At 43.2% G+C, this 13922-nt stretch overlaps 1 protein-coding gene across 1 annotated transcript in view; it reads left to right on the plus strand.

Annotated features, from left to right (window-relative positions):
• The first annotated feature begins 10665 nt into the window (after window positions 1–10665).
• MANEA (mannosidase endo-alpha) overlaps window positions 10666–13922 on the plus strand; it is a 37303-nt gene continuing 34046 nt past the window's right edge. Inside the window, exon 1 of the mRNA XM_018558804.1 lies at window positions 10666–10800. The gene's annotated coding sequence lies outside the window, so the exon portion shown is untranslated. The remainder of the gene's footprint in view (window positions 10801–13922) is intronic.

A 13922-nucleotide genomic window follows, 5' to 3' on the forward strand; every position in this document is an offset into this window, starting at 1 on the left:
TATATATTGTATATATATATTCAATGTTGCCTTGCAGTGCAGGCATTCCAGGTGCTATCATGGTCTGCACTTAGTTCATGTGTTTGCATGCATTTCCTCTTGAGTTTTCTCCAACAATATATAGCAGGCCAATTGGCTTCTGCCAAGATTGGTTCTATGTTACTGTATACCTGTTATTTACACATTGGACTTTAAGCCCCATGCGTGATAGAATAGCACATCCTTTGGCAGGTAAAATAGTAAAATATAAATGTAATCACATATGATCTAAATGCATATGATCTTGGGGTCAGCCACCTCTCAGACTGTCAGACTGGACATGGAGAACCATAAGTAGCCTTGGTCCTGTGTGGTTCCTGTCACTCATGCAGATGAGCTGTGCCCACTCTGCTTTAGTCTAATCTGTTCAGATCAAGGAAGATTACACAATCTGGAAAGCATGGGACCAAAAGGAAAAAGGAGGGATGCATGGGAAAACAGGGACTATAACCAAATCAACAAAGAAGGCTATGAACTGTCTGCCTTTTTTAGAGCCAGAGGGCAGTGGTGGCCTTGGCTACCATGCAAAACATTTAGCTTGCTCTGGGGGGAGTAGAGCCAGTGAGATGCTAAACATGAGCCAGCCAAAAGCAAGGACTAAGGATGAGCTTTAGCTGTACGCAGTTCAGCAAACCAGCGAACAAGCTGTCTATATTTGGCCAGTTCGCCCACAAATGCTGTTAGTAATCAAACTGGCTAGGGATCTATCATTCAGCATGGATCCTGTAAACGAACCAGGCTGACAGATGGCACGGTTACAAGCATACAGGGACGGATGATACAAATACACACATACAGGTATACATATTTATATACTGTAGAATGCATATAGAATATATATATATATATATATATAGAGATAGAGATAGATATATATATATATAGCATTTTTTTTTAACTTATTTTCCAAAATACTGTATATATGTGTAAGGATGGGGGTGAATCACATTACATATTTTCATTCTGCCTTGGAACACAAATAATACACATTGATGACATTATTTTCCTTAAAATTAAACTCTGTATATGTTTTTGTGAGGAACATTCCTTCCTTTGAAAATCCATTTCTGGAAAGAGCTTTAATTTGACTGACCACAGTTACATGCAGTCCAAAATGTCCAACAATTGTGACACTGACAAGAGTTGGTACAAACTAAAATGCTGCCAGGGGTGTTCATCCATCTAAGAATCTTTTTTTTCTTTTTCTCAAGAGAAATATTATAACCATCTAAATGAAAGGTGACTTTTAAAAGAACCTCTGCCACTGTTTTAGTTTCTCCTAACTGCTCTTACTGTCACTTTTGCCAGATTGGTCTGGATAAAAAGAGAATTAAAGACATATGAAATAAATAGGGAATTAATATACTATACTAAATATTATCATTTACAGCCTTGGTTCTCAACTGGTGGGTCGTGACCCAAAAGTGGGTCGCGACCTCGTGTCCTGTGGGTAACCGCATGCCTTCCACTTTTCTAGGTTAGATGCTCCTTAGCCTCTCCTTAGCACAGCACTGTCAGCTCTCGCACCAAGCAGCCATTCAAAATATGCTGCCGGTGTTGAGTGTCGAAGTGAGGTGGGTGTTGAGTGTCGAAGTGAGGTGGGGTTGACCGGGGCTATGGCCGGGAGGGAGCTCCATCTATATGTGCACTGCTTACAACTCTCTTGCGTGCCCTGGAGTTGCATCACATTACGGCTCACTCTACAGGGCACAAAAGGGAGCTGTACAAAAAAATTAGGGAGACTGGATGGATCTTAAAAAAAAGAGAAAAAAATGTCTGTAGTTGTGTGTGTCTGTCAGTGTTTTTGAGGGCCCGTTCACACCAGTACAGTGCGTTAATCGTATAGTCCCATGCGATTAACGCACTGTACCATGTAATCACACCTACCGTGCGTTCTGGCGGGGTGGGTTGCATTGCCATTCATTTGAATGGCACCCCAAATGCACCTCCCACCCATAGTTCGATCACCTGCACTGGAACGCATGTTACCGCATTGCCCTACGTTACATTGCAGTGCGACTTGGGTCGTGACTCAATGATCGAGGACAAATGTGGGTCCCGAGGTTACACAAATTGAGAACCAGTGATTTACAGTATATTATTATTTAAACTGGCAAATACATCCCCCTCAGAAAAAATGTTCCCTAGGGTATATAGTCAACAAAATTCGACATCTCTCAGCAGAGTTTTATTATCATAACTACAAAACACCTACAAGTGTTTAAAAAAACAAAACTGAAAGCACCCCCAAAAAAAAAGACTACTGGCATGGAAATGTAACAGATATACAGTATATAAAATAACTCCATTATAAAAAAAACCTTGGGCATTACAATTCTCACAATTTGCCACTCTTGTGCAACTTTTTATCCATCGTTATATAGAAAATTATTGCCTGAAGCGTTCTCTTATAACATGTAAGAATAGTTCCCTATTCTGAAGAATACACTACTCTTGGTTGGTAGTATCTGCTTATGTATTCTTGGAACTCCATCTATTAACACTTCTTAGCTTTCCTCTACGTAATACGTATTGTAATACATCATTAAAGTAATATCAAAACATTACTGTGTATTTTATTTTAATATCTCCCTCTGTGCGTAGAAATTTAAGGATTAACAAAGAGGCTTAGTATCACATCACAGCTGAATTAAATCCCCTCCGGGGGAATGAGTCATACTTCAAACTTGATACAGGCGACAGGTGTATATACCTTACCAGAAGTAATTTGTTGATGGAATATACTGTAGTTCTATATGACCATACTATTCATCAAACCTCAACTCCCTGCTAACAATTAAGGAGTCCACAGTTGCACAGTCCACAACCTTTGCACTTCCTTAGGCTAATGCATGAACAGTTGAACAGACTGTTGCCGGAACCTTATTTCTTTATTTGTCAGCGGTTCTTGGTGAAAGCAATGCAATGTAAGTTCTCACTTCTTTTTATCAAAAGGCTTTATTTCTTACTTTTCCAGAGGATTAAACATTGTGAACAGTGATATCTGCCACTGCTGTATGGACAGTTATTAGTCTGGTATGGTATATGATAGCCTCAAATTTTGAAGTCCACTCCAGTGAATCCACAGGAAAGCCATGTGGTTCTCTATCCCCGTGAATACCAATAGAAGGTAATGTCTGTATATTTTGGGCTTGACCATGATGGGGAAACTGTAAATGAATTTATAGCAATGTACCATGCCTAGGGAGTCCATGTAACCACACATTCCCTAATGCATCTTGTCCCTCTTCCTGGACTTCCTTTGAGGGGTGAGGTTTACTGTGTAATGTGCTTCATTGCCCTGTAAGGGGAGCCCCACTATTCATCTGGTACTCTGCACTGCACTATACTTCTGTGTCTGTCATTACAGAAACATGAGGGCAGTCAATGATGAACTACTTTTGAAAATGCTAGCTGACTGACTGTTATGCTCACCCACTATCTTCAAAAATGTTTAAGATCACTGACTTGTTTTCTGATATATGCATGAATTCTGTGTAGTTCCACAAAGCTGGCAAATCTCTACCTCCCTGTCAATATATTTGTAATTGCTACGCTTTTTTTTGTGTTGAGAGAATGAAAAGATGGCATGGGAGCCCTCTCATGGGCTGATTCCCCTGGCCCCATCAGTGTTTTAAGATCGCCCTGCAGGCTGCAACACAGGTATTCTGTAAACCCAATATCCTAACTGTTTATTCCTTCATGATGTAAAGTAAATGTATCATGTCCTGGAGTACTCTTTTAAGAAGAAAAAAACTTTACACAAGACAGAATAAGGTGTGAGAAGAGCTAAATCAGTTTTCTTAATATCTGCTTCTCTCACAGTTCCTTGCCATGTTTCAATGGTTCCAATTGTTCTGTGCAGCTTTAATGATGACAGTCACCCTGAGAGCCAGCATCAATTCTCAGCCTCAGTGTGAGCAAATTAACTGAGAAGCCACTACAAAGTGTTTTAAACAGACCATTCCTGATTTAATTGCCGCTGATCTAGTAAATAGTGTATAATATGAAACATTAAAATCTAGCGGATTGCAATTTAGAGAAATAGTTTGTGTAATTAATGGCATTTCTGTCAATTTCATCAAGCAGCACACTTAGATGTATGCTGCTACCCAACAGCTACCCTTGCAATGAATATGATTTGAAAGCAATGGCACATTCGTTCATTCAGCTGGATAAAAGTAACTTTCGAGTGAAGTACTGTTATATATTTTAAAGCAACATTTGACAGATTTTTTTTTTTAGTTTCTGTAATCATTGAAGGCATTTTTGAAGTACTTCATAATTTAGATACACAAAGAAAAGCAAATGATAGCATAGTCCCATATTTTCCAGCTGATTGCATTTAATATAGATTGCAGTGGACAAACAGTTCTACAACCTATTTTTAGAGTTTGAAATGAAAATTACTTAGTGACATGCTTTAAAGTGGAAATTCACCCCTCATGTGTGTGTGCTTTTTTTTTCTTCTAACCCCTTATACCTCTGGTGTTATCCACATGGACATACTCAGCCACCCAGCAAATCCAGCATTGTCCTGCTGTAATTAGATGCTTGGTTTCCAAAATACCAGGTCCTGTCTTGCCATTGTCTTTCCTGACATCACCTGGGGCCAGTTGTCTCTTCCTGGTTCCGGCAGCCAACATCCTGAGGGCGCACCACCAGGTTTGCGCTTCTCAATCTGCTGTGTGGAACCTAAAGCCTCTTTGGATACTTAACATGTTTACCCCCAAGAGGCTGCTGGAGAGGAGAAGATGTCATTCTTGCCTAGTCTAGAATGTAGGATGGGGGCGGGCCAGAATATGCAAACAAAGTAAATAGGGTAAAAAAAAAAATCAGATTTATATGTTATGGAGGGGAAAGAACCGCAAACATGAAAAGTGATTTATTGAGTGCAGCTCTGCTTTAAAGTAAACCTGTCACACTGACCAAATTAACTATGCTGGCAAAGTGTAGGCATCCCAATCTTTGTTATTCCGTAAATGTATTTCTATGTAACTATGAAGTTATAGCTATACCTATAAAGTTTCAACTTTATTGCACTAATGGGTAGGATGAGTGCTTGAATTCACACCATAAATGTTAACAAAGCAATCTATGGTAGCACCCTCCCTGACCCCCAGAGGCCTCAGGTGGACCGACATTTAATTCTCAGGGGCAGATCTTTAGCCAGGGAAGGAATGTGTGATCAAGAAAGTTGGGTGCCAGTCACTTTAAGTGCCTTTCTGCATGCTTTATTGCAGAACATCAGCTGGTAAAGAGGATATAGGGCTTAGGACATCTATAGCAAAAATAGAGCAGACTCCAGAATCACCAATCCCTTAAGACTTCCACCATGCAGAATCAATAGGAGAACAGGCTGACACTGGGTAATAGAGCAACAGCTGAACAGGGATGGACATGAGATCTTCTATTGGAGAGACACAAATCTTGTTCCTGAGGTCCATATCAGCACCAGCCACCTCCAGTAGTCTTAAAGTGACATTAAAGGCAAAAAACTTTTTCCCTCCCCCCAATGTAAATGTTAGCACTTACCTTAAATTATGTCTCTTTTTCCGATCTTCCTCTTCTTTCCCCATGTTTTCATCTGTCCCTCCAGCGGTGTGACGTCACTCCGATCCAGCCAGATTCTCGGCGCGGGAACGAGCGGCGATAACGAGGTAAGTTTAAAAGGATTTTTTTTTTTTTTACACTTCTTGCCTATATCTACTGCATGCTAGCTGTAGATATAGGCAAACAAAAACGGAGGGTTTAGAACCCCTTTAATGTCTCTCTGGTTCTCTTCCTTACTAAGTTCCTGACTGCTCCAGGGTTCACATGTGTCCTCCTCCAGGCTTGAGGCCTAGTCGGCATTTCCATCTCTGAGCATCCCACCCCCGGGCTGAGCATGGGGGCAGGCTGGAACTGAGCACATGGCAATCCCTTGAGTATATATGCACCTTCCCAGCATGCACCACTGGCCCTGAAACTCCCAGTGATTGCCTAATGAGACATAGACACTCAAAATGTTTTCCCATTGGCTGCCCCACACTGCAGCAGGGTCACACCCCACTCAGGCAGGTACAATCAACAGCAGAACACCTGGAAATAACTAGATAATAACCAACTATACATCAGCCAGACTGATTACAGCACCAGCAATGCTAATTTCTAGTAGCCACTCAACAGATGGTGGTAGGGGCTATACTACCTTTCTCTGTAAAATACAGAGAAATCAAATATATTAACAAAAGCATAAAAAATTACAAATTGTATAAATATAAAAAAGTGTCTTCAAATGGCAGTAATTCAACAAAATAATATATAGGATAACAATGTCAATACAGATCAGTAAGGGCTCATGTTGATGGGCATCCTTTTCATATCTTGTGCTTGCTATTCAAACAAAAGGGCATGCGTTTGAATGGCAAAAGCAGCATTTAACAAGTAAAGGCTGCATTTGACTTGCTTTGCCTGCAATTCAAATGCGCCTTAACTGGACATGCGATCAATAAAATGCAGCGCAACACAAAGCAGGTCAATTGCAGCTTCTGGACTGCCATATGTACTGCTCGATAGAAGTCAATTGGACTTTGCTGACCTGCGTTTGACATGCATCCCAAATGCATAGCAGCCACAGGAACACAACGCCCATCGACAGGAGCCCTAAGTCACAGAAAATGTTACATTAAGGCCACAGTCACACAAGATTCATTAGCATCTGTTAGCATCTTTTTTCATGGGTGTGAATGGGAGCAGCTTACACCAGTCCAGTGTGTTGCGCTGCACTCCTCTCCGCTGAAAAAAGGAGAGCAGGCTCTATTTTTTTTTCAAACAAACTTTATTCAGTTTTTCGGCTACCCCCGCACGGGGTATAACCTTTTTATCAAATGAAATGAAATACAGTTTTTACATCTTGGGGTCGCTCATCGCAACCCCCATAAGTGTATCTTAACTTCTCCTCTTCTAACATTCCCAACTATTATTCAGCAGGCTCTTTTTGAAGTGAATGGCACCATAGCCACGCCCTCCGGCCACAATGCGATCGCTCACACGGGATCGCAAGGCACATTGTGCCTGCAGTGCGGTCCAATGCGGTGCGATCAAAATAGTGCTTGCAGCATTTTGATCGCACCGGGCCGCACTGCAGGCACAAATGTGCCTTGCAATCCCGTGCGGGCTAATTCAGCAGGCTCTTTTTGAAGTGAATGGCACCATAGCCACGCCCTCCGGCCACAATGCGATCGCTCACACGGGATCGCAAGGCACATTGTGCCTGCAGTGCGGTCCAATGCGGTGCGATCAAAATAGTGCTTGCAGCATTTTGATCGCACCGGGCCGCACTGCAGGCACAAATGTGCCTTGCAATCCCGTGCGGGCTATCGCATTGTGGCCGGAGGGCGTGGCTACGGTGCCATTCACTTCAAAGGCCCACCTCCAGCCCGGCAAAAAACTGAGCCTGCTGCATTGCGAGGCAGTGCGTTCCGGCCAGAATCGGACGGGAACGCACTGCATGTGGTGTGAACGAACCCTTAGAATAAGCACAGATACTAAAAATTACACCCAACATGCAGGAAAGGGCATGGTACTGTGCAGGATCCACACAATTAGAATAAGCGCAGATACTAAGAATTAAACCCGGCATGCAGGAAAAGGCATGGTACTGTGCAGGATCCACACATTTAGAATAAGCGCAGATACTAAGAATTACACCCGGCATGCAGGAAATGATGTGGTACTGTGCAGGATCCACACATTTAAAATAAGCGCAGATACTAAGAATTACATGCAGCATGCAGGAAAGGGCATGGTACTGTGCTGGATCCACACATTTGAAATAAGCACAGATACCATTACACCCAGCATGCAGCACAAGAGGGGTAGTACTGTGCAGCATCTGCACACACATAAAAAAACAGATACTAAAGTTAGCCATATGCAAGTTTATATTTTCTTCATTCTGCACGTGGGCTGACCAAAGGAAAAAAACAAAACTCAATTAGCCTATCCACAGCTAAACAGCATAGACTGTCGGCTATTGTATTCAGCCCGCAGCTGTCTGAATACACAAACAGTGACTGCATCTGATAGCATTAATTCACTGTTCAGCCAAGAATTTTCCATCAAGGTCAGTCGATTTTTCAATTGACTTGTTAAGTCTAGCCATACCAAAAGGGCCACCCACACCTCATACATGGCTAGCATAGGCACTGCACTTAGCATACTGAAGAGAGGTGATACTGCACACGTTCCAGGGAGAGGTGGTACTGTGAATGATCCATATAATGGAGAAGTGTTACTGTGCAGAATCCATGCAATTGAGACATGGTACTGTGCAGGACGCATGTAATGGAGAAGTGGTACTGTGCAGGATCCATGTAATGAAGAGGTGATACTGTGCAGGATCCACGTGGTGGAGAGGTGATACTGTGCAGGTTCAAGGTAATGGAGAGGGGATATTTTGCAGAATCCAGGTAATGAAAAGGTGGTACTGTGCAGTAGAAGAGATACTGCACAAGATCTAGGTGATGGAGAGGTGATACTTAGCAGGTCCAAGGTAATTGAAAGGTGGTACTGTGCAGGACCCAGGTAATAGAGAGCTGATACTGTGCAGGATCCAGGTGGTAGAAAGGTGATACCGTGCAGGATCCAGGTAATGGAGAGGGGGTACTGTGCAGGATCCAAGTGGTGGAGAGGTGATACTGTGCAGGATCCAGGTAATAGAGAGGTGATACTGTGCAGGATCAAGGTAATAGAGACATGGTACTGTGCAGGATCCGAGTAATCGGGAGGTGATACTGTGCAGGATCCAGGTACTAGAGAGGTGGTACTGTGCAGGATCCAGGTAATGGGGAGGTGATACTGTGCAGGATCCAGGTAATAGAGAGGTGGTACTGTGCAGGATCCAGGTAATAGAGAGGTGGTACTGTGCAGGATCCAGGTAATGGAGAGGTGATACTGTGCAGGATCTAGGTAATGGAGACGTGGTACTGTGTAGTATCCAGATGACGGAGAGGTGATACTGCGCAGGATACACACATGCAGAATAGGAACAAATACTGAGACTTCAACCTAGAAGATGTGAAGTGGCTCTATATCATGTTGTATTACATACAAGGAACAAAACCAGATAATTATATCCAGTATTTATATAATAGCACTGAAATGTGTATATTTGAATATTGTCAACCTTTTAGATAAAAAGATAGAAAAAAGAGCACAGTAAAAATCATCCTTGTTTTCTCTCATTCATCGGAGACCTGACCCCACCCTCTTCCTTTAAGGACCAATGCACACTTGCTAACAGAGACTGATCACATGAGGCTCATGCGATTAACTGTTCAGGAAGCGCTGTACAATACAATGATATCTGAAAGTGACCATATATAGTCGCACATGCTGCAACTAACTGGGGTTGATTGTTCCTGGATGCAGACTGTTTTTATCCAGAAGCAACTGTCCACAGGTAATTGCAGCATGTGCGACGACATGCCATCGCTGTAAGATGTCATTGTATTGCACAGCACTTCCCACCCGGAGCTGATCGCATGAGTCTCACGGAGGGACTCATGAGACTCATACATTCGGCCTCATTTACAAGAGTGAATGGGGCCCTTACAGCTTCCACTGAGCCATATTTTGCAAGCCATGCTTAATAATATTATTTTGATTATTATTATACAGTTTGCGCAGCGCTATACAATATAAAGGAAGACATTACAGTTACAAAACAAGTCAAGACAAGATGGTTAGGAGGGCCCGACCCGTGAGAGCTTACAATCTAAAAGGATCCTCTGCGTAAAATGCAGTAAATGTGTATATCATGCAGGGAGACAGGATAAGGGGTTTATTAAACAGGGGGACCCCTGGATTTTAGGTCCCACTCACGCCCGAGCATAGCAGGAACATGCGTCGCATTCACGTCCATTTGTGTGTGTTAGTGCACGTTTGTTTTCCATGTTTGCTGCACGTCCCCATCCAATGGGGTCCTGAATGACAAATGCAGAAATAAAGTGCATGTATAAAAATCTGCAGTTTTTCTCCACGTTCGTGCACGCAAATGCAGAGGAAAAATGCGCGTTTGCCCAACCACACTAAGTGTGCCATTAACTGGTAATGGCACAGCAATGGTGTTTTGAATACGTGCATCAAAGTGCGCATTTTTTTGCGCGTTTGAAACTTGTACACAAAACTCTCAGGTTTGCATGTTTTGCATATGTGCATCAAAGTGTGCATTGTTTTGTGCGTTTGAAACCTGCACAAAACGCTCTGGTTTGCATGTTTTGCATGCATGCATCAAAGTGCACATTTGTTTTTGCCCGTTTGAAGCATGTACACAAAATGCTTAGGTTTGCATGGGGCGTTAGGGTGCGTTGGCATGGCTGCAACATATAGAAGCGAACGAAAAAGTAGGAGATGGGTACAGACTGGGAGAAAACAAGGGAAGATATTGGACATGTTGCCACAAGATGCCACTCAGGTTTGATTGTCGAGTTATAAAAAGAAAACAAGGAATGTGATTGGTTGTGCCGGTCTTGGTTTCATCGTAGACAGTAGTAAGTTGTGTGCACCTGCCTATAACCAAGCCTTGCTGTTCCAGCACTTCTCTATGTAATGTAAGCTGCAGCTCCTCCCCTTAGCTGTGTGTGTGAGTGAGTTCCCCTCCTCCACAGCCTCTGTGTCAGCCATCCAGGAAGTGTCTGTGTATCCTGCGTGCTCAGCTGTCTTCTATCTCCAACAACAACCACAGACCAAGCCTGGACAGTTCCTGCCCTCAGCCAGGTATGATAGAAGAAGGTGACCTGCAGATCTTAGGATTTGGGGACACGTGTAGACTAACATGATGACAGGTCAGCTGACCCTCAATAGGATGTCCCCCTCTAGTATTTGTAAGCATGTGCTGGACAGATCAAGCTGCCCTTAAACGTGTAGGATTCCGATCAAAAGGAAATTCAGCAAGATCGTTTGTCAGAGCACTCCATTATACTCAGCGACACAACAAATTTCAATTGAAACCATTCATTTGATTGTCAGACCAATGATGCAAATGCTAGCGTTTGCTTTTGGGATGCATGGAAGAGGTTTACATTCTTAAGTATATTGCATGTCTAGAGCTCATTCTCATTAGCCCATCTGATACTGCACAGCGTAGACATTGTTAAAGTAGAAAACTGTAAACAGTGACAGATTCTGGCAGTGTGCAATACAACACACACTACTGGAGCTGTCACTGTTTACAGTTTTAACAATGTTTACACTCCATTCAGGTCCCTGCACAGCACCGTGCTGCACTGACATGTGGTGACCTGCAGTGGCATCCAAAAAACTTAGCATCATGCCTTCATTATTTTGTGAATGGGCCACATAGAAAACATGTGTTTCTGTGTCCTTGCAATGACCTGAGTGATTTCCAGTGAGGTAAAACGCAGGTCACCACAGTATGTGTTCACAGGCCTTAAGAAATATATTTTATACACACCCTGGGCCAGGAGATTCTTGTGGTTTTTTTTTTTTTTATACCTTCCTAGAGCATGTAGAATCTTTTAAACAAACATCCATAACCTCAATAGTAATACTTCCAGAGGAAAGTTTTCAGAGAACATGCACAAAGCTCTAATTATACATTTTCCCCACTGAACACCACATTCAAGGTTAGAATTTTGTTTGTTTAGATGGGTAAGAAGAAACATTCTCCATTCTTTCCTTTTGATAGTCCTCGTCACTATGGTCAGAAATGATCATTATGCTGACCCATTAAAGGAGAACTATGAGGTGAGTGCTCTTCACTCACCTCATAGTTCTAGCCGACCTGTGACAATGAGACTGTCACAGGTCGGCTCAGTAGACCGGGAAGTAAGCGAACACATACCGGCGTTCGCTCACCTCTCGATCCTGTCACGGCTCTCTGCCGTGACAGGGGAGGGGCTGGATTCCCCCCGCTCCGATCCGCCAGCGCTGACTGGCGGAACGGACGGGGGAGGGGGCGGTTACAGCTGGCTCTGCCTCTAGATAGGCAGAGCCAGCTGTCAGCCACGCAGCTGGGCGCCACGCACAATTGTCGGGATCCGCTTCAGCTGCGGCGTCTCAGTATACCGCGAGCAGCAGCTCGCGGTATACTGCGCGTCTCCGTGCACTGCGAGCTACAGCAAGGAGTGAGGTAAGCATTACTTAAAAGAGCCCTAGAATAAATGAGTATTTAAACCCACTGTATGGTTCATTTTACCCGTTGCCCAGGGTTAGTTTTATTGAATATGTGGCTTGATTTACACTTTAAATAAAGCCAGGTACACACAAAACCAATGCATGCTGGATCAGAAAAAATTCCATCCATGGGTGATCCTATCTCCTCGACAGAAGTCAATCATTAGATCGATTTTTGACCAAGAGATGCTGGAAACTCAAACTGAACAGTTGCAGCACAGCAAAGCACTGTTTCAGTGTTCTGACAGTGCCGTTGTCAGAATACAAGGGGGGGAAATTAGCAAAACTGGAGCAGACAGAATCTAGTGCAGCTATGCATGGCAGTCAATCAGCTTCTATCTTTCATTTTCAAAGTTGAACTGCTCAAACTGAAGAGAGAAGCTGATTGGTTACTATAGACACATGCTCCAGATTCTGAATTCCTCTCAATGTACACAGAGGGTGATTCCTTCATCCTCACTGTTAGCGTGGATGGAAGAATCTTTCATATATTTTTATTTATTTTTTGCTCAGCCTGCGAGGCTAAATGAAAAGAATATAACCGTGTGTACCCAGCTTAAGCCTGTCTGGCATCCGTCTTTTAAATTCTCATGCATGGTTAAAGGATTTTTAAACCCTCACACTTTTTTGCATATATTTACTGCTAGCAAGCAGTTTATATGCAAAAACAAAAGGGTTTAAACTTACCTATGTCTCCGCCGCGCGCTCCTCTCCAAGGATCTGATAATTGGATCAAGAGGCATCATTTAAGGTAAGTCCTTACACCACCGGGTGAGTGGGGGGGGGGACATTTTAAGCTTTAATGTCACTTTAAATGCTCATATTTTCTCCAGCTGAGAAAATAAAGAAGATGCACTTACCTGATTCTCGGTCATACGGAAGTAACCGCTCACCTCTCTCCCCCACTGCTCCAGCTGTGGTATGGCCCTCGGGTTCCTCAAGTTTAGTGAACTTCAATAGACATAATGATGTCATGGGTCCTTAGACCGCCGGAGCCCAGGGAAGAAGAGGCTGTGGGGATTGGCATAGCAGCCAGGCAGGGCCAGGGATGGGGTGAGCATTTCGTCTTTATTTTCGCCCCCTAGACAAAACAAGCACTTAACCCTTACAGTATTGGGGGTAGCCTCAATGCAAGGGTTCATTTATAAAAATCCTTGATTTTCTTAATTAATGGTTTCCTGTAAAATCCAGTGCGTTCTGGGAACGAATGAAGCCGGAACGCGCTGGGGTTGGTGTGAACTAACCCTAAGAATGAATGTTACTTTAGTTGCACTGCTTCTGAAATTTCAGGTACACTGCATACTCTAGAGTCTAGGATCTCCCTCCAAGCACCATAATGCCACTTGCTACAGGACGGAAATCAAGGGAAAGGGAAGTATATGTACTGACTTTTTCCCTACAGGTTTTCTTTTTTAACGGTACAGTTGCTATATGTGATGGGGAATGTATCAAGCAGTTCTAGCAGTTTAGTTTTTGATCCCCTTTTACAATAATAGTGTTTAGGGCTGCAACAACTAATCGACATAATCGATTATTGAAAAAGTTGTCAACTTTTTCAATAATCGATTAATCGGCTTCCGATCAGTTGGCCCTGTTCACGGCTCCACACACACGCTGCGCGCCGCACCTCCTCCCCAAATCACGCTCATCGCTGCCAGACCCGCCCACCCGCATCCACGCTTTACACGACGCACCTCCTTCCC

The sequence above is a fragment of the Nanorana parkeri genome, unplaced genomic scaffold, assembly GCF_000935625.1.
Source record: "Nanorana parkeri isolate BGI_ZX_2015 unplaced genomic scaffold, ASM93562v1 scaffold360, whole genome shotgun sequence".
NCBI lineage: Eukaryota > Metazoa > Chordata > Amphibia > Anura > Dicroglossidae > Nanorana > Nanorana parkeri.